This window comes from Apteryx mantelli, chromosome 8 (genome assembly GCF_036417845.1).
Source record: "Apteryx mantelli isolate bAptMan1 chromosome 8, bAptMan1.hap1, whole genome shotgun sequence".
Lineage (NCBI taxonomy): Eukaryota > Metazoa > Chordata > Aves > Apterygiformes > Apterygidae > Apteryx > Apteryx mantelli.
Window position 1 is genome coordinate 720599 of NC_089985.1, and position 26596 is coordinate 747194.

The window sequence follows — 26596 nt, forward strand, 5'->3', positions numbered from 1 at the left end:
TTGGTAGGCTTTTCTTTTTGTTTGGGTTCTACAGAGTGACCCTCTGAAGAGCAACAACTTGAAAAGAAGCAGCCAGAAAGAGTGGTAGAATTGTTAGGCTAAGTAATGTGTTTTTTAAAAGTATCTAAATAATAGAATGAACCTAGGAGCCAGGAGAGAAGTAACATCAAAGGAAGATGGCAGACCTAAGAATGAGGGGATACACATACCAGGCTGATAACGAAACTCAACGGCTGTATTCTAGTGTTTGTAAAAATTGATGATCCTAAGGAAGGGGCTAACACCTTCCCTTGATGAAAGGAAAGGAAAGAAAGAGAAAAAGATGGTAAAATTAAGCATAAATGTAACAGCTGTTGATCTGAAGTTAAAGTTGTCTGTTTCCTATAGAGAAGACAGGGAAATACGGAAAAAGAGTAATAAAAAAAAGGTGACCAACTCTATTTGAAGCTCCTCTAAAGGGAACTATTCCAGCTTGGGGAACAAACTGATCTTTCGGTGCAGGAAAGAAATGCCTGCAATTAAAGGAAATAAGATTTCTGTGTTAAGATATGGAGCTGGAACAACACTCGGATTCACCGAATTTGGGTCAATAGGCCAGACCAATCATGTTGCTATTAGGATTAAGACTGTTATTTTTAACAGTTGTTTACGTGTTACTGCAAATGGGCATGCTTTGCTTTTGGCGTCTATTAATAGCAGTGCGCATTTCCCCAGTACACTGTGCTTACCCAAAAGCCGCCCACTGCACACCAAGGGGAATTAGCTGACTTCTGAAATAAATGCGTGTGTCTGACAGTGTCAAGGGGTGGAGTGACAGGCGCCACACAGGCAAGCGTGGGACTCTGGATGGTGCAGCCCACAGAAGAGGGGTTTGCTCTGGGGTGATCCCAGGAGTTAAGGAACCCCGGGTGCATCACGGCTGGAGCCACCACACTGTGGGGTTGCTGCAGCCTGGGGGCAACCGTCTAACGACCCCACGACTGACAATTCCAGACAGAGGAGAAGTGACACCACAGACTCACCCCATAAACATCTAGGTGCTGTGGAACCATTCCCCACAGAAAGACCTGTTAGTGGGCAAGTTGTTACTAACTGAACAGTGCTGTGGGCTGAGCACTAGGTTACCTGTTGATGTGCATGCTGTTATTGACTGAGGCCATACAGCTTTTGTGTAACTGCGGTCTGGCGTTGTTTTGACTCGCTATAGAAAAGAGTAAGCCACAGAAGTTGGTGTGGACTCTGACCGACCATCAGCTGGCCTGTGGATGTCAATGGCGTGATGAGGAGAATCCAGGCAAACTACCAGGTTTGTTATAAGCTCTTATCTCTAATAAATTCTCATACTTGACAAATGATGATCTCTTGGAGTTCAGTGCAAATAACCCCCGAATTCAAAAGAATCACAGACACCCCTCTATTGGCGTGTCACAGGTAACACTCACAAGGGGCATCAAATCTCTTGAACGGGATGGTTGGTTACTGTCCAGATGGTGGTGGCAGTCTCCTTTGCCAGGGTCCTTCCAACAGTGGCTTCCACTGGATCAGATGAGACTCCCCGAACTGTTCTTCTGGGGAATTTTTATAGTCCAGCTGGCTTGTGGTCCTGTGTGACCTCTCCAGCATATGCATGAGCCATTGCTACTGATTACCTTAAGTTGCATATCAAAGCATCTCCTAACTCTCCTAAGAATGCACAAAAGACTGTCCTACATAGCCGCTTCTTCATTTGCAGGAGCAGTTTGTACTGTCGATTTTCAAGGGCCTTAAGTATTTACAGTTTAATCAGTTCTGCAGCAGGAGCTGCTGCAGAGATTCTGAAACAGCCAGATACTCCACCTGAGGTGGTACTCACCACATTTAAGCACAGGAATTGGTCCAGGCACAGCAGGATCTGCCTCTAGAAATCTCTAGAACTGTCTGAAATACCCACTTGGAGAGGTTCTGCACCAGTCAGTCCAACACTTAATTTGGAAAGTGGTAGGAGTTCTGTCAGTCTCCTAGTTTTAAGTCCATCCCCTGTTTCAGACGACCAGCCCCAGGGCCCCCACGCTGGCGCCAGGGCTGCCACCAGCACAGGCCCCAGTGCTGCCCCCCCCCACGCCCCGCAAAGCCTCCAGGGCGCAGGGCGGCCAGCAGCCCCGCGGGGCCCCTGCCGCACAGCCCAGCCCCGCCGGGGCAGCGGCCGCACCCCGGGGCCCCGCACTGCCCGCCCACACAGCACCACGCTGCACGCAGGCCCCGCCGCGCCCCGCGCTGCCGCCCACAACATGGCGCCCGACCAAGGGGGAGGGGGCGGAGCTGGCCGCCAGGGCAGGAGGGCCCAGCGTTGCCATGGCATCGCCGCAGTGCAGCCCTTCTATTGGCTGTCAGGAGGAGGAGGGCGGGCATCGATTTCACTGATGGCTCTGCCAGCCAATTGCAGTCCAGCATGTGGGGAAAAAAAAGACGTCAAAGAGGTGGAAGAGGAGCGGGAGCAAAGCAGGCGAGAAGCGAGCGGGCGAGAGCGTTTGGTGGGGGCTGCGGGTGCGTTCAAATGGCGGCGGGTGCCCTCCCGCCGGGGCGGGGCAGCGGTGCTGGCTTTGCCGGGGCTGCTTTGCTGCAGGAGCTGCAGCAGGGGCTGGTGGGGCCGTGAGCAGGGGCCAGAGCGACGTGGGCCAGAGGGGGGAGCTGCCCTGCAGCCAGACGTGGCGGCCTGCCGCGAGCAGCTGGGCCGGGGCGGCTCGGTGGGGTTTGGGGGCAGGAAGCTTTGGCCCTGTGGTGGCTCTGGGATCCCTGTTAAAGCATTTTCCTGAGCTGCTGCTGCCAGCGCAGCCCCAGGTGCTGCTTCGAGGTGCGTTTGGGAGGTGCTGGGCAAAGTGTGAGCAGGCTGCTGGTGTCGTCGCGAGGTGCCCTTCCCGATGGTGTCTTTTGTTGTGAAAACTGCATTTCCGAGTGGCTCTGAGAGAGGCTGTGCCCGCATGTGATGCCGTGCCTTAGCCGTTGTTTTTGCTCCCTGCCTCTTGCTTTGCACCGAGACCTGTGAGCCTGGCAGCAGGGTGAAGGGTGTTTGCAGAAGAGCTCTGTAAGTGTGAGCTGTTTTGCTTGTCAGGGGCCTTGAAAGTTGATGAACGGCCATTGCTTGCACTTGCTGTTGTTCTTTCCATGCTCCTAGGTCAGGGTGAAGAGTTGCTGAATTGTGTCTCTGCTGGTTTCACCAACTGAGATGCCCTGGCCTGAGTCCTTCCACGTGCCTCCAGTTGTCAGGGCCTAAAATAGGAGAATGCTTGTTGTCCTGGATGTGTAGAGGATTTTCTGGTTTTGTTCAGCATTGGGGAAGGAACCAGAGTTCTGAGTTGCGGGAAGGCTTCTCCCTGTGCCTGGGACACGAGGCCCTGCTGTCTTCAGTTTGATGATCGCTGCTCCCATGCAATCCTCCCGTTAGAAAATGTTGCCAAGAATTACTTGCAGGCTGTTCTGCAATTCTTAAATTTCATAGGCTAGGTGTTGATAATGCATAGCAGAAGCTAATCTTTTGGTGTAGTAACTGGTAGGCAATGGGTGTTTCAGAGCACTGTGAGTATTATGAGGCCATGATGTGAATCTGTGATGTGATGACACCTCTGTGTGAGCAGCTGACAGGTCAGGGGAAGATGCATGGCTTGGATGCTGGTGGTGAGGTCACTTCTGGGTTTGTTGCGTGTGCTCAGAGGAGGGATTGACCCCTGCAGAGCTCTACAGCAATACAGAAATGCAACTCATTAATCAAGCAGAAGTCGATATTCCACATCATCTGACACAAATTTTATTCCACTCCATCATCATGAGTTAGTACTGCTACATTTAAAATGCAGATGATGTTCTGTGGTGAGCATGGACATGGAGTTGGCCTTTCCACTGTTGCTAAGTAGAAGCTTGCAGCGTCCTCGCAGTCAGCTAGGGAGTCCAGCTAGACTTTTGAGGCTGCTAAGTGAATGTAGTGCTGGTGTGAGCAGTGGTGTGAATAATCTCTTCTTGCCAGGGTGTGTGTGTGCTTTAGAAGTTGCCCCATCAAAAGAGCAGGGAGCTTGTGAGATTTTCCTGCAAGGTCTGCATGCTGTGTCTGTCTTTGAGGTGTCCAGCTGCTTTTATGACACGTTTAGAACTGTAACACTTTAGGGGTCTCTGATTTTCTGTGCACGTATGCAGTCATTGGAGAATGGGTGCAAAGGCTGTTGGAGGAGATGGAAGGAATGTCACCCCCCAAAAAGGGTATGGGCCACATTTTGAAAGAGATTTCTTGTTCAGAGAAGTTGAGGCACAAGCGAGAGGGAAAAGCTGGCCTGATCAGCCGCTGTGAGAGCACTTCTTCTCTGCTTCCTGGTGGGAAGGTGGGAAGTGAGCAGGCCCCGGGCTGTGAGTGGCTGTTCAGAGGCAGAGCCTGTTGCAAGGCCTTGGAGGACTAGAAAGGAATGGAAGGTCTGGAGAGTTGGGCTTTGTGTGTTGTGGGGTGCTTGGGGTGCCCTGTGTGCTGCCGTGTGTGGTGCTGTGGGCTGTGTGTCGCTGATGCAGAGGCGTGTGTTGGTTGCCAACCCTCTGTGAGGTGTGGAGGTACCGGCGTGTTACAGTGCGAGATGCCCTGTGGTGGAGCCGGGTGGTGGCGCCAGTGTTTTGCTGCTCAGCGTGGGAGGAGGTGTCTGGAGAGAGCAGTGCTCTGCTCCCAAGGCCCAGCCTGCCATCACGGTGTCCTTCTGGGAGACGTGGGTGAGGACTGTTGGTGACCGTGTTGCCTCCTTGGAGCATCGTGGTGCGAGGCAGGGCTGCTCCCAGTTTGGTGGTTTGTGTCAGCTGAGGTTCAGGCTTGCAGTTTCGGAAGGGTTTGATGCTTCCGTGAGTCTTTGGGATTTTACCGACTGCTGGAGAGAGTTCTCTTCTCCCTCCTTAAAGGCTTTCTGCTGAATCTGGACCCTCATTGCATCTTCCCATCTCAGACGCTAATCCATTCCAGTCCCTCAGCGAGATGGGTAGTTAATGAAAGCAGTCAGAGGCATTTCTGCATGTTGTGCCTACGCAGAGCCTCGCAGAGAGGGGAGATGCCCCCTCACAAGAAGTCAGGCCTGTGAGGGCGATGGGTGGCTCTGAGACACCTGTCCTTGTTGAGCGGTGGAGGCGGCATCTCCAAAGCCTCTGGTGCCTTTGGCAAGAGTCTCATAATAGCATATTCCTTGAGGCTGCAATGGGGGAGCCATGTGGAGGTAGCAGGGCTCCAACGCCCTGCTCCAGGCAGGTGCCAGTAGAGGAGGTATCTTGGGGCCTTTTCCAGTGAAGTTTTGATTACCTCCAAGGATGGAGATCTGGGAACCTCTCTGGATCCCTGTGCCGCAGTTTGGCCACCGTCACGGAGAAAAAGGTTTCTTCTTAATGTCTCAGAAGCATTTCCCATTGTCCGATTTGTCCCTGTTGCCTCCCATGCTACTAGTGTGCACCTCCAAGAAAATCCGGCTCCGTCTTCTCTGTGCCCTCCATAAGGTAGCTGTGCACAGCATGAAGATCCCCGTTGGCCTTCTCTTGTCTAGGCTGAACAAAGCCAGCTCTCGCAGCCTCTCCTTTTATGCCCCACGCTGCAGCCCCTGACCGTCTTGGTGTCCCTGTGCTGGACTCCCTGCAGTGTGTTAGCGCCTGTGCAGAACTGGAGAGCCCAAACAGGACCTGGTATACAGACATGGTGTCACCTGTGCCAAAAAGAGGGGTAGAACGTCTTGGTGGCCCTGCTGGCTGTGTTCTCACCAATAGAGCTCAGCACAGAGGGGAGACATTTGCCCCTGCCTGTTGCGACTCTGTAAGGCCAGCAGAACTGCCAGTAACACTCCGATTCTTTCTTTCTTTCTAGTTTGCTCCACTCATGGAGGTTCCCAGTGCAGTGCTAGAGGCGCTGAGGATGGAGGCAGGATGCCAGGCTGTGTCCCTGTACCTGTCAACATCTTGGCCAGCGTCGTGAGCCCTCTGTGAAAGCAGCTGCAAGTGACTGAGAAGAGGCTACGTGTGGATGCGAAGGCTTCCATAAATGCGCCTGTCTTCCCTGGGTGACTTGGGTTGTGGGTTCAGCTCCTGGTACCTCTGCTGTGCTGCAAATTCCGCCTCCCACAAGTGCTGTTATTGCCAGCCCGCTCAACAAATGCTACGGTGCCCCCTCCTTTTCCTAGGAGGTTGTGGTGCCATATAGGACGAGTCCAAGACCCTTATAATAGATGCCAGCATGTCTGGAGTGCCTTTGTGTGAGTGCCCCAAAGCGTCCATAGCTTGACCTGTGGAAGTCTCAGAGCTCTTGGGCTGCCGGCTCTGCGAGGGGTGAAGATGTGCCCAGGGCCAGGTTGCCCGTGGCACCCAGCCCTCAGTGCTCTGTGAAGCCAGCTGTGGAGCGCGGACTGGTGCTGCAGAGGCTGCGCAGCCAGGAGAGCTGTCATTTCAGCAGCCGTCCAGTGTGGGGCTGTCTCATTGCTTGGGCCTCATTTCAAAGGCTCTGCACCCTTTTTCCCTTCCCCGTCCAAGCTCCTTGTCCAAGTAACTAAAGGAAAGGAAGGGAGGTTCCTTTGGGCTCAGGAGGCCTTCCGGACTCTCAAGTGTTTCTGTGTTGTATCTGTAACTTTTGTATTACTACAGAAAATCCCCATGTCCCCATCCCTAGCAGGAGGTTCGTGAGGGGATGGGGGTGGAAAGCAGCAGCCTGCTGTGCCCAAAGAAAGCAGGATCCTTCCCTCTGAAAAGAGCAGCATCACCCAAGGAGGCAGCTCTGTGCCTGATCTTGTGCTGCTCATTTGCACAGGCCTTGTGAGCCTAGAGTGCCTTGGCCACCTTGTGGTGTTACCGCAAGAGCTTGCCTGAGTGTCTGGATTGAGAAGCCAAGGGAAGGCAGCGAGCAGAGCAGTGGCTGGGGAGTGTGCAAGTGGCAAGTGTCCTGCATGCATCTCTTCTTGCTGGCACTTGGTTGTATGTAGCAGAAGAGGCAGCTGTGTGGGGCAGAGGCAGTGTGTTTGTAGAGTAGGTGGCAGAGCAGAGGTCTGGCGTCAGGTTGATGCCCGGTGCAGTGCCGAGTTGATCTGAGAGTGTCAGAAAGCCTTTGCAGTGCAGCTGCTCCCTCAGCTGATCTCTGTCCCTAGAAATGCACTAGAAATGGAAGTGGCATGCTGCTGCCATTGTGTAGGTGCTGCAGTGCGAAGGCTCCCAGCTCGGACTTGATGGTACTAAAGGAAAAGCGAGACCAATTGTTCCTTTTGTGATTTGTCGCCAGGGTGCCAGAGTGGAGCTGTCCCATGATCTGGAGAGAGTCTTGTCAGGAGATGAAGGCCTTTTGCAGAAGACTGTTCTGTACGGAATGATCACAGCGTAATCAAGGGACGTGCGAGTGGCCCAGGTGAGCTTCTCCTCTGTGAAGGTTTGCACTTTTGAGATCCCTTGTGACTCAGTCAAAGATAGGGCAGCAGCAGGCAGGTCGATGCCATTTGTGCTTGTGAGGTGAGTTGTGCCTCTGAAGCTGGTAGGCCAACAGCATGCCAATAGCTTTGGTGATGCTTGTGTCTCAGTGCCTCCTAAAGGGTGAGCAGGTCCGTTGCTGCTGTTGGTGCTTTTGTGGTGAGTTGTGCATCAGTATGTGACTGGCGATCAGCATGGACATTGCTGCTGTTTGTGCTTGTTGAGGTCAATTGTGCCTCAGTTGCAAAGAGGCCAGGAGCAGCTATTTGGCTTCATGGCTGCCTGTGAGGTCACTTCAGCATGAGCACCTGAGAGTCCACCTTGATGCATATTGCTGCTGTTTGTGTTTGTGCAGTTATTTGGCCTCAGTACCTGCTAGGCCACCAGCAGCCACGTTGCTACTTCTTTGTATCTGTGAGGCCACTTCTGCTGAGTGCTTGATAGGCCAGTGCTAGGTCCAGGGCTGCTGTTTTTGGTTGAGAGGTCACTTGTTCCTCTACTGCCTGATAGGCCAGTGCTGATCCTGTGGGTGGAGTTTGTGGTTGTGAGGTCACTTGTGGCCGAGTGCCTGATAGGCCAGTGGTAGTCATGTGGGTGCAGTTTGTGGTTGTGAGGTCACTTGTGGCTCAGTGCCTGATAGGCCAGTGCTGGTCCTGTGGGTGCAGTTTGTGATTGTGAGGTCACTTGTGGCTCAGTGCCTGATAGAACAGTGCTGATGATGTGGGTGGAGTTTGTGTTTGTGATGTCACTTGTGGCTCAGTGCCTGATAGAACAGTGCTGGTCATGTGGGTGGAGATTGTGTTTGTGATGTCACTTGTGGCTCAGTGCCTGATAGGCCAGTGCTGATCACATGGGTGCAGTTTGTGGTTGTGATGACATTTGTGGATCAGTGCCTGATAGGCCAGTGCTGGTCATGTGGGTGCAGTTTGTGGTTGTGATGTCACTTGTGGCTCAGTGCCTGATAGGCCAATGCTGGTCATGTGTGTGGAGTTTGTGGTTGTGATGTCACCTGTGGCTCAGTGCCTGATAGGCCAGTGTTGGTCACATGGCTGCAGTTTGTGGTTGTGATGTCATTTGTGGATCAGTGCCTGATAGGCCAGTGCTGTTCATGTGGGTGCAGTTTGTGGTTGTCAGGTCACTTGTGGCTCAGAGCCTGATAGGCCAGTGTTGGTCACATGGCTGCAGTTTGTGTTTGTGATGTCACTTGTGGCTCACTGCCTGATAGGCCAGTGCTGGTCCTGTGTGTGCAGTTTGTGGTTTTGATGTCACTTGTGGCTCAGTGCCTGATAGGCCAGTGCTGGTCACGTGGGTGCAGTTTGTTGTTGTGATGTCATTTGCGGATCAGTGCCTGATAGGCCAGTGCTGGTCACGTGGGTGGAGTTTGTGTTTGTGATGTCACTTGTGGCTCAGTGCCTGATAGGCCAGTGCTGGTGATGTGGGTGCAGTTTGTGGCTGTGATGTCACTTGTGGCTGAGTGCCTGATAGGCCAGTGCTGGTCCTGTGTGTGCAGTTTGTGGTTTTGATGTCACTTGTGGCTCAGTGCCTGATAGGCCAGTGCTGGTCACGTGGGTGCAGTTTGTTGTTGTGATGTCATTTGCGGATCAGTGCCTGATAGGCCAGTGCTGGTCACGTGGGTGGAGTTTGTGTTTGTGATGTCACTTGTGGCTCAGTGCCTGATAGGCCAGTGCTGTTCATGTGGGTGCAGTTTGTGATTGTGATGTCACTTGTGGCTCAGTGCCTGATAGGCCAGTGCTGGTGATGTGGGTGGAGTTTGTGTTTATGATGTCACTTGTGGCTCAGGGCCTGATAGGCCAGTGCTGGTCATGTGGGTGGAGTTTGTGTTTGTGATATCACTTGTGGCTCAGTGCCTGATAGGCCAGTGCTGTTCATGTGGGTGCAGTTTGTTGTTGTGATGTCATTTGCGGATCAGTGCCTGATAGGGCAGTGCTGGTCACGTGGGTGGAGTTTGTGGTTGTGATGTCACTTGTGGCTCAGTGCCTGATAGGCCAGTGCTGGTCATGTGGGTGCAGTTTGTGTTTGTGATGTCACTTGTGGCTCAGTGCCTGATAGGCCAGTGCTGGTGATGTGGCTGCAGTTTGTGGTTGTGATGTCACTTGTGGCTCAGTGCCTGATAGGCCAGTGTTGGTCACATGGCTGCAGTTTGTGTTTGTGATGTCACTTGTGGCTCAGTGCCTGATAGGCCAGTGCTGGTCATGTGGCTGCAGTTTATATTTGTGATGTCACTTGTGGCTGAGTGCCTGATAGGCCAGTGCTGGTCATGTGGCTGCAGTTTGTGGTTGTGATGTCACTTGTGGCTCAGTGCCTGATAGGCCAGTGCTGTTCATGTGGGTGCAGTTTGTGGTTGTGATGTCACTTGTGGCTCAGGGCCTGATAGGCCAGTGCTGGTGATGTGGCTGCAGTTTGTGTTTGTGATGTCACTTGTGGCTCAGTGCCTGATAGGCCAGTGCTGGTCACGTGGGTGCAGTTTGTTGTTGTGATGTCATTTGCGGATCAGTGCCTGATAGGCCAGTGCTGGTCACGTGGGTGTAGTTTGTGTTTGTGATGTCACTTGTGGCTCAGTGCCTGATAGGCCAGTGCTGGTCATGTGGGTGCAGTTTGTGGTTGTGATGTCACTTGTGGCTCAGTGCCTGATAGGCCAGTGCTGGTGATGTGGGTGGAGTTTGTGTTTGTGATGTCACTTGTGGCTCAGTGCCTGACAGGTCAGTGCTGGTCACATGTCTGCAGTTTGTGTTTTTGTGATGTCACTTGTGGCTCAGTGCCTGATAGGCCAGTGCTGGTCATGTGGCTGCAGTTTATATTTGTGATGTCACTTGTGGCTGAGTGCCTGATAGGCCAGTGCTGGTCACGTGGGTGGAGTTTGTGTTTGTGATGTCACTTGTGGCTCAGTGCCTGATAGGCCAGTGCTGGTCCTGTGTGTGCAGTTTGTGGTTTTGATGTCACTTGTGGCTCAGTGCCTGATAGGCCAGTGCTGGTGATGTGGGTGGAGTTTGTGTTTATGATGTCACTTGTGGCTCAGTGCCTGATAGGCCAGTGCTGGTCATGTGGGTGGAGTTTGTGTTTGTGATGTCACTTGTGGCTCAGTGCCTGATAGGCCAATGCTGTTCATGTGTGTGCAGTTTGTGGTTGTGATGTCACTTGTGGCTCAGTGCCTGATAGGCCAATGCTGTTCATGTGGGTGCAGTTTGTGATTGTGATGTCACTTGTGGCTCAGTGCCTGATAGGCCGGTGCTGGTCGTGTGGATAGAGTTTGTCGTTGTGATGTCACTTGTGGCTCAGTGCCTGATAGGCCGGTGCTGGTCACGTGGGTGCAGTTTGTTGTTGTGATGTCACTTGTGGCTCAGGGCCTGATAGGCCAGTGTTGGTCACAGGGCTGCAGTTTGTGTTTGTGATGTCACTTGTGGCTCAGTGCCTGATAGGCCAGTGCTGGTCCTGTGTGTGCAGTTTGTGTTTGTGATGTCACTTGTGGCTCAGTGCCTGATAGGCCAGTGCTGGTCATGTGGCTGCAGTTTGTGGTTGTGATGTCACTTGTGGCTCAGTGCCTGATAGGCCAGTGCTGGTCCTGTGTGTGCAGTTTGTGGTTTTGATGTCACTTGTGGCTCAGTGCCTGATAGGCCAGTGCTGGTGATGTGGGTGGAGTTTGTGTTTATGATGTCACTTGTGGCTCAGTGCCTGATAGGCCAGTGCTGGTGATGTGGCTGAAGTTTGTGGTTTTGAGGTCACTTGTGGCTGAGTGCCTGATAGGCCAGTGCTGGTCATGTGCCTGCAATTTGTGGTTGTGAGGTCACATATAATCTGTGCGAAGCGAATGTGACGAGATGCTCTATTTCTAGTGCCAGCAGGAGAGATGCCCGCGTCAGCAGAGTGCCCTGGACTCTAGGCATTGTTTTCTGGCTCTGTGCCTCTCCCCATGGGCAGCAGCGAGAGCATTTCAGCCGAAAGTCTAAGATCTTTTGGTCGAGGAAGTCTAAATCAGCTGGAGCATTTATGCTAATATAGCTTCTGTCGGAAGCTGTAGAATACAACAAGCTCTCTCTGGAAAGAAAGAAAAAAAAGGGGGGTTGGGGGAGGAACAACTCTCCTGGCTAGTTACTGGCTGAAGTGGCTTTGTAAGGTTTTTGTGAAAGGGAAAATGCATGTTGAAAGTGAATGAGAGCCTTCAGTGTGCCAGTGGCTCTTTTAGGCGTAGTCTGAACGCCCTTCTCCTAGGGGTGACCTTTGTAGTGTCCTGCCGTTTGCAGTAACGGTGGAAGATAAATTCCTTGTGCACCCTTAGGAGCCCTTTACTTAAATTAAGGTAGAGTTTAGACAAGACTCTTAATTAATCCCTTTGTAACTCTTTGGTGTGTGTGTATGGTTTTTTGGTTTTCTTGTTTGTTTGTTTTATGCTGGCAGAGCTTCCAAACCAAGTAAGCAAATCACATCTTTTCTGGACAAGCCCCGTTCCACTGTTTTTATCAAGGTAGTTTCTTTTCTGGACCTTCTCTAGAAAATTGGAGGTATGTAACTTGTGAGGGTGTCCTGAACTGTGCCCTGCAGAGAGGTCAGGTTAAATTGGTTTGCTGACAAACAATTTTCTTCTGTATCCTGCAGTTTGTAAGAATGTCATGTGTACGCATTTACTATTGCCCCAAAGAGTTTTTTTTTTTTTAACCCTCTTTGTTATTTAAAGAATAGTTCACAAGTACTTCTTTTTACGTGTCTGATGTTATTATGCAGATATATGGTTTTGTAATTATTTTTGAGTAGCTGCTGGAATTAGGGGCCTAATTTGGTCCAGTGTGGAGTCTCGACATGAAACCCCTAGCAGCTGCCTTGCTTCTGTGCTCATGGACTTTCACGGGATATTTGAAAGGCCTGTTTGTCAGAGTTCGGGCTTCCTGCTCAGCAGTGAGTGTTAGGAAGCTGCCCGCACTGTCCCCCATAAACTGGCAGCCCCGTACATCTAATTGTCCTTGAAAGCTGACTCGTGCTTTTTCTCTTAACGCTTTGCCTTCCTTAAGCACGCTTGCATGCCAACAGCCATCTTGCAGCCAGTCGAACGCACACCATGGTGTTCCGATTGCCTGATTCGTGTTGTCATCTGTTTCCCCTTGTGTTGTCAGCTCAGCTCCCTTTGAAGCTCACCACCTTCAAGACCTTCCAGGCTCCTGTCCTAGGTGCCTTGGTGTGGGCAATGCCTGCTGTGGTTGGCTCCTTCCTCGGAGATATTCAAGCCATCTGGACACAGTCCTGGGCAACATGTGCTAAGTGACCCTTCCTGAGCAGGAGGGTCGGACTAGATGATCTCCAGAGGTCCCTTCCAACCTCAACCATTCTGTGATTCTGTGAACTCTAGGATAAAAAGCAAAGATAAATTCATATACTTCAGGAATCTCTGTGGATGTCTGGGGTTTTTGTTTTTTTTTTAAAAAAAAACTTGTCCTGGGCCATGAATCAACATGTTAACAGAGAGACAAAGTAGGCCATGAAGTAAATTTAAAAGTACAGGTTTTCTTCTTGTCTTAAAATATGCATCCATTTTCTCATCTCTCTTAGACTGACAGATATAGGCCTAAAAGTGAATGTGCCTCTTGTGAAAATAGGTAAAACTAGATGGTTGGATTCCAGCAATGCTTCCTTGCTTCCGGCATCGTAGAACTGCGTGCTCATCTTTTGTGTCCATGCAGAGCCTTGATAAAGTTACTGTGTAGGCACCAAGTGTGCATACGTCAGATTTTCTGCGTGTTTGTGACTGACCCTTCTTGTTTCTTCTCATTAGGAAAACTTGGATACGTACTCCCGAGGAGAACTGATGGGGAAATCGCTGACACTCAAGATGGCAGTGCAGGTTAGTTCTGGCTTTCAATTTTCTTTACTGTGTTCTGGCCAAAAGCCTCCTCTGAAACAGCTGAAATGAGTTGAGCTATTGGATATTTTTTTAATCTATTCACATTTCTGTATAGCCTTAGCGCTTACAAGCCATAGTCGGGGACTCCAGGGCCCTGCCGGTAAGCTCCGGACAGAGAGTCAGCAAACAAAAACAGTCCTTTTCCCAAATGCTTATAACCGAGCACAAGAGAAAAAGCAAGAGATGGCTGTCAAGAGGTGGGAATACAAGGAAACGCAGTCCTACTCTGAATGATGAGCACTGCTCTCACTGCAGCAGTAGCCTGACAGTTTTCATGGGTTTTGAGCAGCCCAGCAAGAATTTTCAGGAGGTAAGGAAGACTGCCAGGTGCATATGCAAACCTTCTCCCAAGCGTGAAGGTGGCAGGTAAGAAGAGAACATGCTTCTGCATTTTTGTATTGAGGGGTTAGTCAGTGAGAGGTGCTGTCAGGGCCAGCTCAGAATTCAGAGCTGTTTTCTGGGCACTCAGTGGGAGATAATGTAGGAAGGAGGGTAATTCATGAAAGGCCTTAGCAACTCTGTTTGCTGTGAGAGAAGACACTTGAAGGGTTTCAGGAGAATGCGCTTTGTGATGAAGGGAATAAGTTCAGAAGATGACCTTTAGAGCAACTTTCTGAATGGATCTGAGTGGGGCAAGGCTGTACTTCAGGACAGAAGAGGATGTTGCAGTAGTTGAGCTGATCATGCCTTGAGGAAGAGGGGTAATTATGCAATACCTCGTGAAGGCAGTACCTCGCCCATGTTCCGCAGCCTGTGCAAGACTTGAACAAGGGGAATAAAAACCTATAAAAAGGTTCAAGCCAAAACCTGTATGCATCATAATTATCATCCTGTATGCATCGTAATTAATTGAAGCTCTCTCAGGAGCTCCCTTCTTGACTTGTCCTGCTGTTTTTGGTAACAGCTGTGAATACGAAGTTCAGGGGAAATCAGGGGCAATAGATTCACAAATACAGCTGCTTTGCAAGGCTTTACAGTTACTTTGCAAGGCTCTGGCCTATCATATGCCAAAGTCAAGCTGCATATAAGTACCATGTGCCTTTTTTTTTTTTTAACTTCCCAACAAAGATGGAATTTTGCTCTCCCAAGGAAGAACATGTAATGCAGTTTGAAATCAGATGCACGACAAATACATATAATGGGCTGGAAACTTCCTAGATCTCACAGTACCTTCTGGGGTAGACTGCACTTGATTTTTGACTTAGTGTGACCTAATCTTGTTTTTGTTATTGCCTTTGAATTGCTTGCAGATGGAAACACGCAGTCTACAGCAGCGATTCCCCATCCTCCGCTGATGATGATGAGCAACATTCTGCCCAGGAATCTACTGAAGAGGAGGAGCAAGTGCCTGACTCTGAAGCATTCTCCTCCCTGCTCTTGTACAGAGTCTAAATGGTGGCAATACGTAATGCGTTGGCATAATATGTAAGTTGTTGGCACCGGTGGCTCTTAACTGGGCTCTCTACCATTGGACTTTTAGAATTGATTCTTTAAGAGCAATTGGATTTCTTTGGAGAGGTTAGGCATAAACTCTAAATAGTTTAATGTAAAATTCTGCTGCCCCTGCGCTTTACAGTAGGCTATTCAGAAAGAACCCCCCCCCCAACAGAAAATGTATAAATAGAGGCAAGGATGGGGTTTCTTTGCCTTCCTTTAACCTAGGACATGGGTTCTGTTGAATTTATCTTTAGGTAAACTGAGGCATCAATACATTTGTGTGCTTGAAAAACTTCTGCCAACACTGAGCTTTTATAGTAGTAGTAAAAAGCCATTTCTTAAGAATTTTTAAAATGCAAACTATATGGAGATTCAAGGTAGAGGGAATCCCTTGCCATAGTTAAAGGCTTAGTGACTTGTGTGATCAAAGGAAAGTATACTCCAAAAGTGTCCTGGTTTAAAAAGGTGCTTTGTCATCTTTGAGTGTTTCCTGTACATGTGACCTTGATTAGTGTATAAGCAGGAGAGGGTTATCTGTTAGAAGTCAATTGTAATCTTTTGCTTGAAAGACCAGGGGTTTCCCTTTGTGGGCACAATATCCGAAGATTTAAGAGTTAGCTGTATATATTCTCTATCATCAGGAAAACTCAATTCACAGCATGATGAAATAGAACTGTAAATTCTTCTCTTTCAATAAGGTTAAAAGTACTGCAAATAAGGAAACCAAAACCTTCAAGTGTTTTGCCGCTTTATTCATTGACATTCTTTTCTAAACAACAGCAGGTTAGCTTTGCTAGTTGGTATTTAAGTATTATCTGGAAATGCAGAATACCTTTTTCTTCCTCCCACCTTTACCCTTTCTCCTCAGCTATTGCCGACCAATTCTGGGAGACAAAAATCCAATAACTTGCAACTTTTTAAGAAGGCATGAAAGGCTTTGCTATCAAGTCCTGCTTGTCTATCTGGAGATAGATCAGATCCATGGACTAGTGGACTGAGTTTAGTGAACTGTTAAAGATATGAAGTGGAAATGGGAGGAGGCAGATGGACTGTGGGGAAGGAAGCAGCAAAAGTTTGTGGAGAAGCTGCAAGGCTTTAGATAGCAGGACAGCATGAGTCGTGATATTTGATGATGTCATTTGAAGGAACGGCAAGAAAGGCTTCAGGTAGAGCCTCAAAGATGTCAATGTCTGAGGTACTGCTACTTGGGCTGAAGGCTTTGAACTCTTTGAGGAGGCCTACGTTAATTGTTATATCCTAAATCCATTTTCTTCTCATCCTCTTTGGAAAGATAAGGTGGAACCTTTGCACCTTGGCTCCTGGACATCAGAGAGCGACATGGCTCCCCCCATCCTGAGGAAATGGAGGACTGTTTCCAGGGCCAGCACTGACCCCTGACCTGGGGGCTTAGCCCTGAACTACTGGAGCCTTCTGTGAGAAAAGGGACCTGCTTTGCTGCCAGAAACTCTTGACGTGCTGGAATTTCAGTATTCAATTTTAGAAGGAATTTACCAACAGCATCCAAGTTAAGCACTTGCAAAGCCTTTGATGGTAAACGCATCCAGTTAGGGTTTGTGTTTCCGTGTTCAGGAAGACATCATCAGCTGGAGAGTAACCTGTTTCATCTTTTAAACACCTTCCTGTAAGGCCAACTCTCAGAAGCCTGGAAAGTGAAGGCTGTACTCCTCCTGAAGTCTGCTGATGGAAATGGAGGCAGTTGTCTTCCTAAAGTCGCTGAAACACAAGATGGGATTGAGCTTCGTAATTTTTCAAGCTTTGGCCTTTATGAAGCAAGAGCTGACACTGTAGTTAAGGCGTTGAAGTGCTCAACTGATTTCTCTGCTGAACAATGTAACAACTCTACTTTGCAGTGGCAGACTGTGGGAAGGTATGCTTTTAGTGAGCACATCTTGATTGCCTTTTACATTGCACTCATTGCATACACTGGGCGCAGGATATAAACAGCCATCTCAAAGTCACCGCACTGATTCCCCTAGGCAAACTTCCAGATCTGTCGAGTAAGCCTGTGTGTGTGAGAATGTGGGGAAGGCTGGGTCCGAGTGAATCTTGACTCCGAAAACACTTCAGAAAAAAGTTTTCAGTATTGTTTTCCGGCTAAGCAAATGTTAATAGGTTCAGGTAGGGTGCCCTCGTGATAACAGTATCCAGTTGCTTGGGAAAGCACAGCATTCAGGTGCTTCATCTTCACTTAAGTGCCCTTGAAACTGGAAAAGGAAACTCAAAACAATACCTATCCATCCATCTGAATTGGCAAGCAACAAAACTTGTGCATATGCTGGACTGTTCTGTAGTAATGTTGTAAATGGAGCTTCCCAGGAGACTCCAAAAGCCTCCACCTTACGTGGACATGTGGAACATAAATGAGAGTTGGTGTTGTCCTCTGGCCTGCCTGTGTGCTGGTGAAAAGGAAGTTTGTATGAGAATATTGAGCCATGTAGAATAGGCTGCTATGTAACTAATAACTCTGTATCTATGCAAACAAACACATGTGAACACATGTAAAGAGGATGTAAAATGTAAACTGATGAAAACTGTATCAACCAGATAGATAGTACCTAGAGACAAAGTGTCAGAACACACCTACCAAGACAAACCGATGACTTAATAATAGGGTATAATTTCTGCTCCGCTTAAATTACAGACCTAGCTACACAGACAGAAAAGGACCTTAACCTCTGCCTGACTTCAGAGCTACTGAGATGTAAGTCACTCCTAAGGAGCCTCGCAGCTCGGTTTGTGTGGGGCGTGCTTGAGAAAAGAAGCCGAGCCCTTCAGCAAGGTGGATGAGCCTGGGTGCACTGCTGCACCCCCGGGACTGCTGAGTTTTCAGCTCAGGATGGACTTGTGCCCAAGTCAGTCTGGAGCACAAGGCAGGAAAGGTGAGGGCAGGCACTGTCCTGTTTGCCTGGTCATGAATCATAATTTCAAAGGTCATTTTGGAAGAGGTGACCAGCCTTCAAGCTGTCTGAAGAGCTCCCCAGCTCACAGCCTGCTGCCTCATTTCCAGAGGCTCCTTCAGACCAGGTTTCTCGCTCAAGAACATCACAAGCCATTGCCTGTACGTGGTGCCTCAAGCACATTAGCACATGCTGGTGGTACATGTGGGCACTGACTAGACATTACTGGTAGATGACCAGAGAGGCAACCATCAGATAACCCAAATGGAGATCTTCCTCTTGTGTGACAGATGAGCCCTCAACCATGTAACATGTGTGCCCATACTGTCACAGCTCTCAAATGTTTCTAGTAAAGGTCCAGCTGCTGTAATACAGTGAATCTTCTGTAAATTCTCTCCCTGCCACCCTGGAGCATGGTTTCTGAAATACTCATGGATAGCTGGTGCCGCTTGCTGGACCAATAGGCTCACTGCCAGCCTTTCATTAACATTTTCCACAGACATCCCTCCATAGCGTAAGAGCATAATTTGCCACAAGCAAATATTCCAAAAATCGAGTGTTCCTCAGACTTTTGCTAACGATAGTACCTTTTCTGAGATAACACCCATTTGCCCTGCAGTTCGTATAGCTAAAACCAGATTTTGGCATGCCATTTGACACGCTGCCCAATCATTTGTATTATTATAATCCCAATTCAGATCTCCTCGTGGGCAAGGCTGTCGGTTATCATCTCAGTCTGCCAATTCCCTATCCTTTTTTCAATATCCATTCTCTATCCCCTGGCTGAAATATCTGTTGAAACAATACTTGAACATCCCCCTAACAAATGGGATGTCCCTCTACTCTTGTACAAAACAGTCGAGCTGCCTTTTCCGGGTCCTCCCACACCCGGGGCATTTGCTGTGCCCATTGAAGTAGATCTCTGGGAGCCCACGGCCAATAAACGCAGGCACGCAAGACCAGTGCCAGTGCTCACCAGATGAGAACCTCGCTGTGTTCTATCTGGGGTGCCAAACAAATAAGATAATCTGTTCTGTTTTCTTTGCTCTCAGGTACTGGTAATGAGGAGCAGGAGTCATATTTCTAAGTTTTTAAGTATTATTGCTGGCAATAAGGTCCTTCTTATGCTCTCAGTCAGGTAGTGAGAAAAAGGGATTTCCAACTAAGCTGTAAAGCCTTGTACCTGCTACTGGCCTATCAGACGCAAAGGCAGAACTGAAATCAGGTCTGCATCGACACCACGTGCTTCCTGCTGCCCTATAAGGTACAGGGGCACAATGACCTCACGACGACAAAGAGGAGCCATGCGCCTACCATGGCATTATGTGGTGCTGAAGGCAGAAATAACCTGACAGGTTAAAACCAGCAGACATTTGAGCAGCACTGGCCTATCAGGCACTGAGCCACAAGTGACATCACAACCACAAACTGCAGCCACATCACCAGCACTGGCCTATCAGGCCCTGAGCCACAAGTGACATCACAAACAAAAACTGCACCCAAATGACTAGCACTGGACTATCAGGCCCTGAGCCACAAGTGACATCACAACCACAAACTCCACTCACAGGACCAGCATGGCCTATCAGGCACTGAGCCACAAGTGACATCACAAACACAAACTCCACCCACATCACCAGCACTGGCCTATCAGGCACTGAGCCAGAAGTGACCTCACAACCACAAACTGCAGCCACAGGACCAGCACTGGCCTAGCAGGCACTGAGCCACAAGTGACATCACAAACACAAACTGCACCCACATGACCAGCACTGGCCTATCAGGCACTGAGCCACAAGTGACATCACAACCACAAACTGCAGCCACATCACCAGCACTGACCTATCAGGCCCTGAGCCACAAGTGACATCACAAACACAAACTGCAGCCACAGGACCAGCACTGGCCTATCAGGCACTGAGCCACAAGTGACATCACAAACACAAACTACACCCATATGACCAGCACTGGCCTATCAGGCACTGAGCCACAAGTGACCTCCCAACCACAAAATGAACCCACGTGACCAGCACTGGCCTATCAGGCACTGAGCCACAAGTGACATCACAAGCACAAACTGCAGCCATGTGACAAGCACTGGCCTATCAGGCACTCAGCCACAAGTGACATCACAACAACAAACTGCAGCCACAGGACCAGCACTGGCCTATCAGGCACTCAGCCACAAGTGACAACACAAAGACAAACTCCACCCACAGGACCAGCAGGGCCCTGTCAGGCACTGAGCCACAAGTGACATCACAAACACAAACTGCAGCCACATCACCAGCACTGGCCTATCAGGCACTGAGCCACAAGTGACATCACAACCACAAACTGCAGCCACATCACCAGCACTGGCCTATCAGGCACTGAGCCACAAGTGACATCACAACCACAAACTCCACCCACATCACCAGCACTGGCCTATCAGGCACTGAGCCACAAGTGACATCACAAACACAAAGTGCAGCCACGTGACTAGTACTGGTCTACCAGGCACTGAGCCAGAAGAGACATCACAACCACAAACTCCACCCACATGACCAGCAGTGGCCTATCAGGCACTGAGCCACAAGTGACATCACAAACACAAACTGCAGCCACATCACCAGCACTGGCCTATCAGGCACTCAGCCACAGGTGACATCACAAACACAAACTGCAGCCACATCACCAGCACTGGCCTATCAGGCACTGAGCCACAAGTGACATCACAACCACAAACTGCACATACATCACCAGCACTGCCCTATCAGGCACTGAGCCACAAGTGACATCAAAACCACAAACTGCACACACAGGACCAGCACTGGCCTATCAGGCACTGAGCCACAAGTGACATCACAAACACAAACTGCAGCCATGTGACCAGCACTGGCCTATCAGGCACTGAGCCACAAGTGACATCACAAACACAAACTGCAGCCATGTGACGAACACTGGCCTATCAGGCCCTAAGCCACAAGTGACATCACAAACACAAACTGCACCCACATCACCAGCACTGGCCTATCAGGCACTGAGCCACAAGTGACCTCACAACCACAAAATGAACCCACGTGACCAGCACTGGCCTATCAGGCACTCAGCCACAAGTCACCTCACAACCACAAACTCCACCCACATCACCAGCACTGGCCTATCAGGCCCTGAGGCACAAGTGACATCACAAACACAAACTGCACACACATCACCAGCACTGGCCTATCAGGCACTGAGCCACAAGTGACATCACAAACACAAACTCCACCCACATCACCAGCACTGGCCTATCAGGCACTGAGCCACAAGTGACATCACAAACACAAACTGCAGCCACGTGACTAGTACTGGTCTACCAGGCACTGAGCCAGAAGAGACATCACAACCACAAACTCCACCCACATGACCAGCAGTGGCCTATCAGGCACTGAGCCACAAGTGACATCACAAACACAAACTGCAGCCACATCACCAGCACTGGCCTATCAGGCACTCAGCCACAGGTGACATCACAAACACAAACTGCAGCCACATCACCAGCACTGGCCTATCAGGCACTGAGCCACAAGTGACATCACAAACACAAACTCCACCCACATCACCAGCACTGGCCTATCAGGCACTGAGCCACAAGTGACATCACAAACACAAACTCCACCCACGTGACCAGCACTGGCCTATCAGGCACTGAGCCACAAGTGACATCACAAACACAAACTGCAGCCACATCACCAGCACTGGCCTATCAGGCACTGAGCCACAAGTGACATCACAAGCACAAACTGCAGCCACATCACCAGCACTGGCCTATCAGGCACTGAGCCACAAGTGACATCACAAACACAAACTGCACCCACGTGACCAACACTGGCCTATCAGGCACTGAGCCACAAGTGACATCACAAACACAAACTGCACACACATCACCAGCACTGGCCTATCAGGCACTGAGCCACAAGTGACATCACAAACACAAACTGCAGCCATGTGACCAGCACTGGCCTATCAGGCACTCAGCCACAAGTGACATCACAAACACAAACTCCACCCACATCACCAGCACTGGCCTATCAGGCACTGAGCCACAAGTGACATCACAAACACAAACTGCAGCCACATCACCAGCACTGGCCTATCAGGCACTGAGCCACAAGTGACATCACAAACACAAATTGCAGCCACATGACCAGCACTGGCCTATCAGGCACTGAGCCACAAGTGACATCACAACCACAAACTCCACCCACATAAAGAGCACTGGCCTATCAGGCACTCAGCCACAAGTGACATCACAAACACAAACTCTATCCACATGACTACCACTGGCCTATCAGGCACTGAGCCACAAGTGACATCACAAACACAAACTGCAGCCATGTGACCAGCACTGGCCTATCAGGCACTGAGCCACAAGTGACATCACAAACACAAACTGCAGCCACATCACCAGCACTGGCCTATCAGGCACTGAGCCACAAGTGACATCACAAACACAAACTGCAGCCACAGGACCAGCAATATCCTATCAGGCACTGAGCCACAAGTGACATCACAAACAAAAACTGCACACACATGACCAGCACTGCCCTATCAGGCACTGAGCCACAAGTGACATCACAAACACAAACTGCACCCACATGACCAGCCCTGGCCTATCAGGCACTGAGCCACAAGTGACCTCACAGCCACAAACTGCAGCCACATCACCAGCACTGGCCTATCAGGCACTGAGCCACAAGTGACATCACAAACACAAACTCCACCCACATCACCAGCACTGGCCTATCAGGCACTGAGCCACAAGTGACCTCACAACCACAAAATGAACCCACGTGACCAGCACTGGCCTATCAGGCACTCAGCCACAAGTGACCTCACAACCACAAACTGCAGCCACAGGACCAGCAATGTCCCATCAGGCACTGAGCCACAAGTGACCTCACAGCCACAAACTGCACCCACATGACCAGCTCTGGCCTATCAGGCACTGAGCCACAAGTGACATCACAACCACAAACTGCACCCACATGAACAGAATTGGCTTATCAGGCACTGAGCCACAAGTGACATCACAACCACAAACTGCAGCCACATCACCAGCACTGGCCTATCAGGCACTGAGCCACAAGTGACATCACAACCACAAACAACAGCCATTTGAGCAGCACGGGCCTATCAGGCACTGAGCCAGAAGAGACATCACAAACACAAACTCCACCCACATGACCAGCACTGGCCTATCAGGCACTGAGCCACAAGTGACATCACAACCATAGACTCCACCCACATCACCAGCACTGGCCTATCAGGCACTGAGCCACAAGTGACATCACAAACACAAGCTGCACCCACGTGACCAACACTGGCCTATCAGGCACTGAGCCACAAGTGACATCACAACCACAAACTCTATCCACATGACCAGCACTGGCCTATCAGGCACTGATCCGCAAATGACATCACAACAACAAACTGCACCCACGTGACCAGCACTGGCCTATCAGGCACTGAGCCACAAGTGACATCACAACCACAAACTCTATCCACATGACCAGCACCGGCCTATCAGGCACTGAGCCACAAGTGACATCACAAACACAAACTCCACCCACATCACCAGCACTGGCCTATCAGGCACTGAGCCACAAGTGACATCACAACCACAGACTGCACCCATGTGACCAGTACTGGCCTATCAGGCACTCAGCCACAAGTGACATCACAAACACAAACTGCAGCCACATAACCAGCACTGGCCTATCAGGCACTCAGCCACAACTGACATCACAACCACAAACTGCACCCACATGACCAGCACTGGCCTATCAGGCACTGAGCCACAAGTGACATCACAACCACAAACTGCACCCACATCACCAGCACTGGCCTATCAGGCACTGAGCCACAAGTGACATCACAAACACAAACTCCACCCACATGACCAGCACTGGCCTATCAGGCACTGAGCCACAAGTGACATCACAACAACAAACTGCAACCACGTGACCAGCACTGGCCTATCAGGCACTGAGCCACAAGTGACATCACAACCACTAACTCTATCCACATGACCAGCACTGGCCTATCAGGCACTCAGCCACAAGTGACATCACAATCACAAACTGCACACACATGACCAGCACTGGCCTATCAGGCACTGAGCCACAAGTGACATCACAAACACAAACTCCACCCACGTGACCAGCACTGGCCTATCAGGCACTGATCCGCAAATGACATCACAACAACAAACTGCACCCACGTGACAAGCAGTGGCCAATCAGGCACTGAGCCACAAGTGACATCACAAACACAAACTGGAGCCATGTGACCAACACTGGCCTATAAGGCACTGAGCCACAAGTGACCTGACAACCACAAAGTGCACCCACGTGACCAGCACTGGCCTATCAGGCACTGAGCCACAAGTGACATCACAAACACAAACTGCAGCCATGTGACAAGCACTGGCCTATCAGGCACTGAGCCACAAGTGACATCACAACCACAAACTGCAGCCACATCACCAGCACTGGCCTATCAGGCACTCAGCCACAACTGACATCACAAACACAATCTCCACCCACATGACCAGCACTGGCCTATCAGGCACTGAGCCACAAGTGACATCACAAACACAAACTGCAGCCATGTGACAAGCACTGGCCTATCAGGCACTGAGCCACAAGTGACATCACAACCACAAACTGCACCCACAGGACCAACACTGGCCTATCAGGCACTGAGCCACAAGTGACATCACAAACACAATCTCCACCCACATGACCAGCACTGGCCTATCAGGCACTGAGCCACAAGTGACATCACAACCACAAACTGCACCCACATGACCAGCACTGGCCTATCAGGCACTGAGCCACAAGTGACATCACAACCACAAACTCCACCCACATCACCAGCACTGGCCTATCAGGCACTGAGCCACAAGTGACATCACAACCACAAACTGCACCCACATCACCAGCACTGGCCTATCAGGCACTGAGCCACAAGTGACATCACAAACACAAACTGCACACACATCACCAGCACTGGCCTATCAGGCACTGATCCGCAAATGACATCACAACAACAAACTGCACCCACGTGACAAGCACTGGCCTATCAGGCACTGAGCCACAAGTGACATCACAACCACAAACTGCACCCACATGAACAGCACTGGCCTATCAGGCCCTGAGCCACAAGTGACATCACAACCACAAACTGCAGCCATGTGACCAACACTGGCCTATCAGGCCCTGAGCCACAAGTGACATCACAACCACAAACTGCAGCCATGTGACCAGCACTGGCCTATCAGGCACTGAGCCACAAGTGACATCACAACCACAAACTCCACCCACATCACCAGCACTGGCCTATCAGGCACTGAGCCACAAGTGAAATCACAATCACAAACTGCACCCACATGAACAGCACTGGCCTATCAGGCACTCAGCCACAAGTGACATCACAAACACAAACTCCACCCACGTGACCAGCACTGGCCTATCAGGCACTCAGCCACAAGTGACATCACAACCACAAACTGCACCCACGTGACCAGCACTGGCCTATCAGGCACTGAGCCACAAGTGACATCACAAACACAAACTGCAGCCATGTGACCAGCACTGGCCTATCAGGCACTGAGCCACAAGTGACATCACAAACACAAACTGCAGCCACATCACCAGCACTGGCCTATCAGGCACTGAGCCACAAGTGACATCACAAACACAAACTGCAGCCACAGGACCAGCAATATCCTATCAGGCACTGAGCCACAAGTGACATCACAAACAAAAACTGCACACACATGACCAGCACTGCCCTATCAGGCACTGAGCCACAAGTGACATCACAAACACAAACTGCACCCACATGACCAGCCCTGGCCTATCAGGCACTGAGCCACAAGTGACCTCACAGCCACAAACTGCAGCCACATCACCAGCACTGGCCTATCAGGCACTCAGCCACAACTGACATCACAAACACAATCTCCACCCACATGACCAGCACTGGCCTATCAGGCACTGAGCCACAAGTGACATCACAAACACAGACTGCACCCATGTGACCAGTACTGGCCTATCAGGCCCTGAGCCACAAGTGACATCACAACCACAAACTGCACCCACAGGACCAGCACTGGCCTATCAGGCACTCAGCCACAAGTGACATCACAAACACAAACTGCAGCCATGTGACCAGCACTGGCCTATCAGGCTCTGAGCCACAAGTGACATCACAATCACAAACTGCACCCACATGACCAGCACTGGCCTATCAGGCACTGAGCCACAAGTGACATCACAAACAAAAACTGCACCCACGTGACCAACACTGGCCTATCAGGCACTGAGCCACAAGTGACATCACAACCACAAACTGCACCCACATGACCAGCACTGGCCTATCAGGCACTGAGCCAGAAGAGACATCACAACCACAAACTCCACCCACATCACCAGCACTGGTCTATCAGGCACTCAGCCACAAGTGACATCACAACCACAAACTGCAGCCACATGACCAGCACTGGCCTATCAGGCACTGAGCCACAAGTGACATCACAACCACAAACTCCACCCACATCACCAGCACTGGCCTATCAGGCACTGATCCGCAAATGACATCACAACAACAAACTGCACCCACGTGACCAGCACTGGCCTATCAGGCACTCAGCCACAAGTGACATCACAACCACAAACTCTATCCACATGACCAACACTGGCCTATCAGGCCCTGTGCCACAAGTGACATCACAACCACAAACTGCACCCACAGGACCAGCACTGGCCTATCAGGCACTGAGCCACAAGTGACATCACAACCACAAACTGCACCCACATGACCAGCACTGGCCTATCAGGCACTGAGCCACAAGTGAAATCACAATCACAAACTGCAC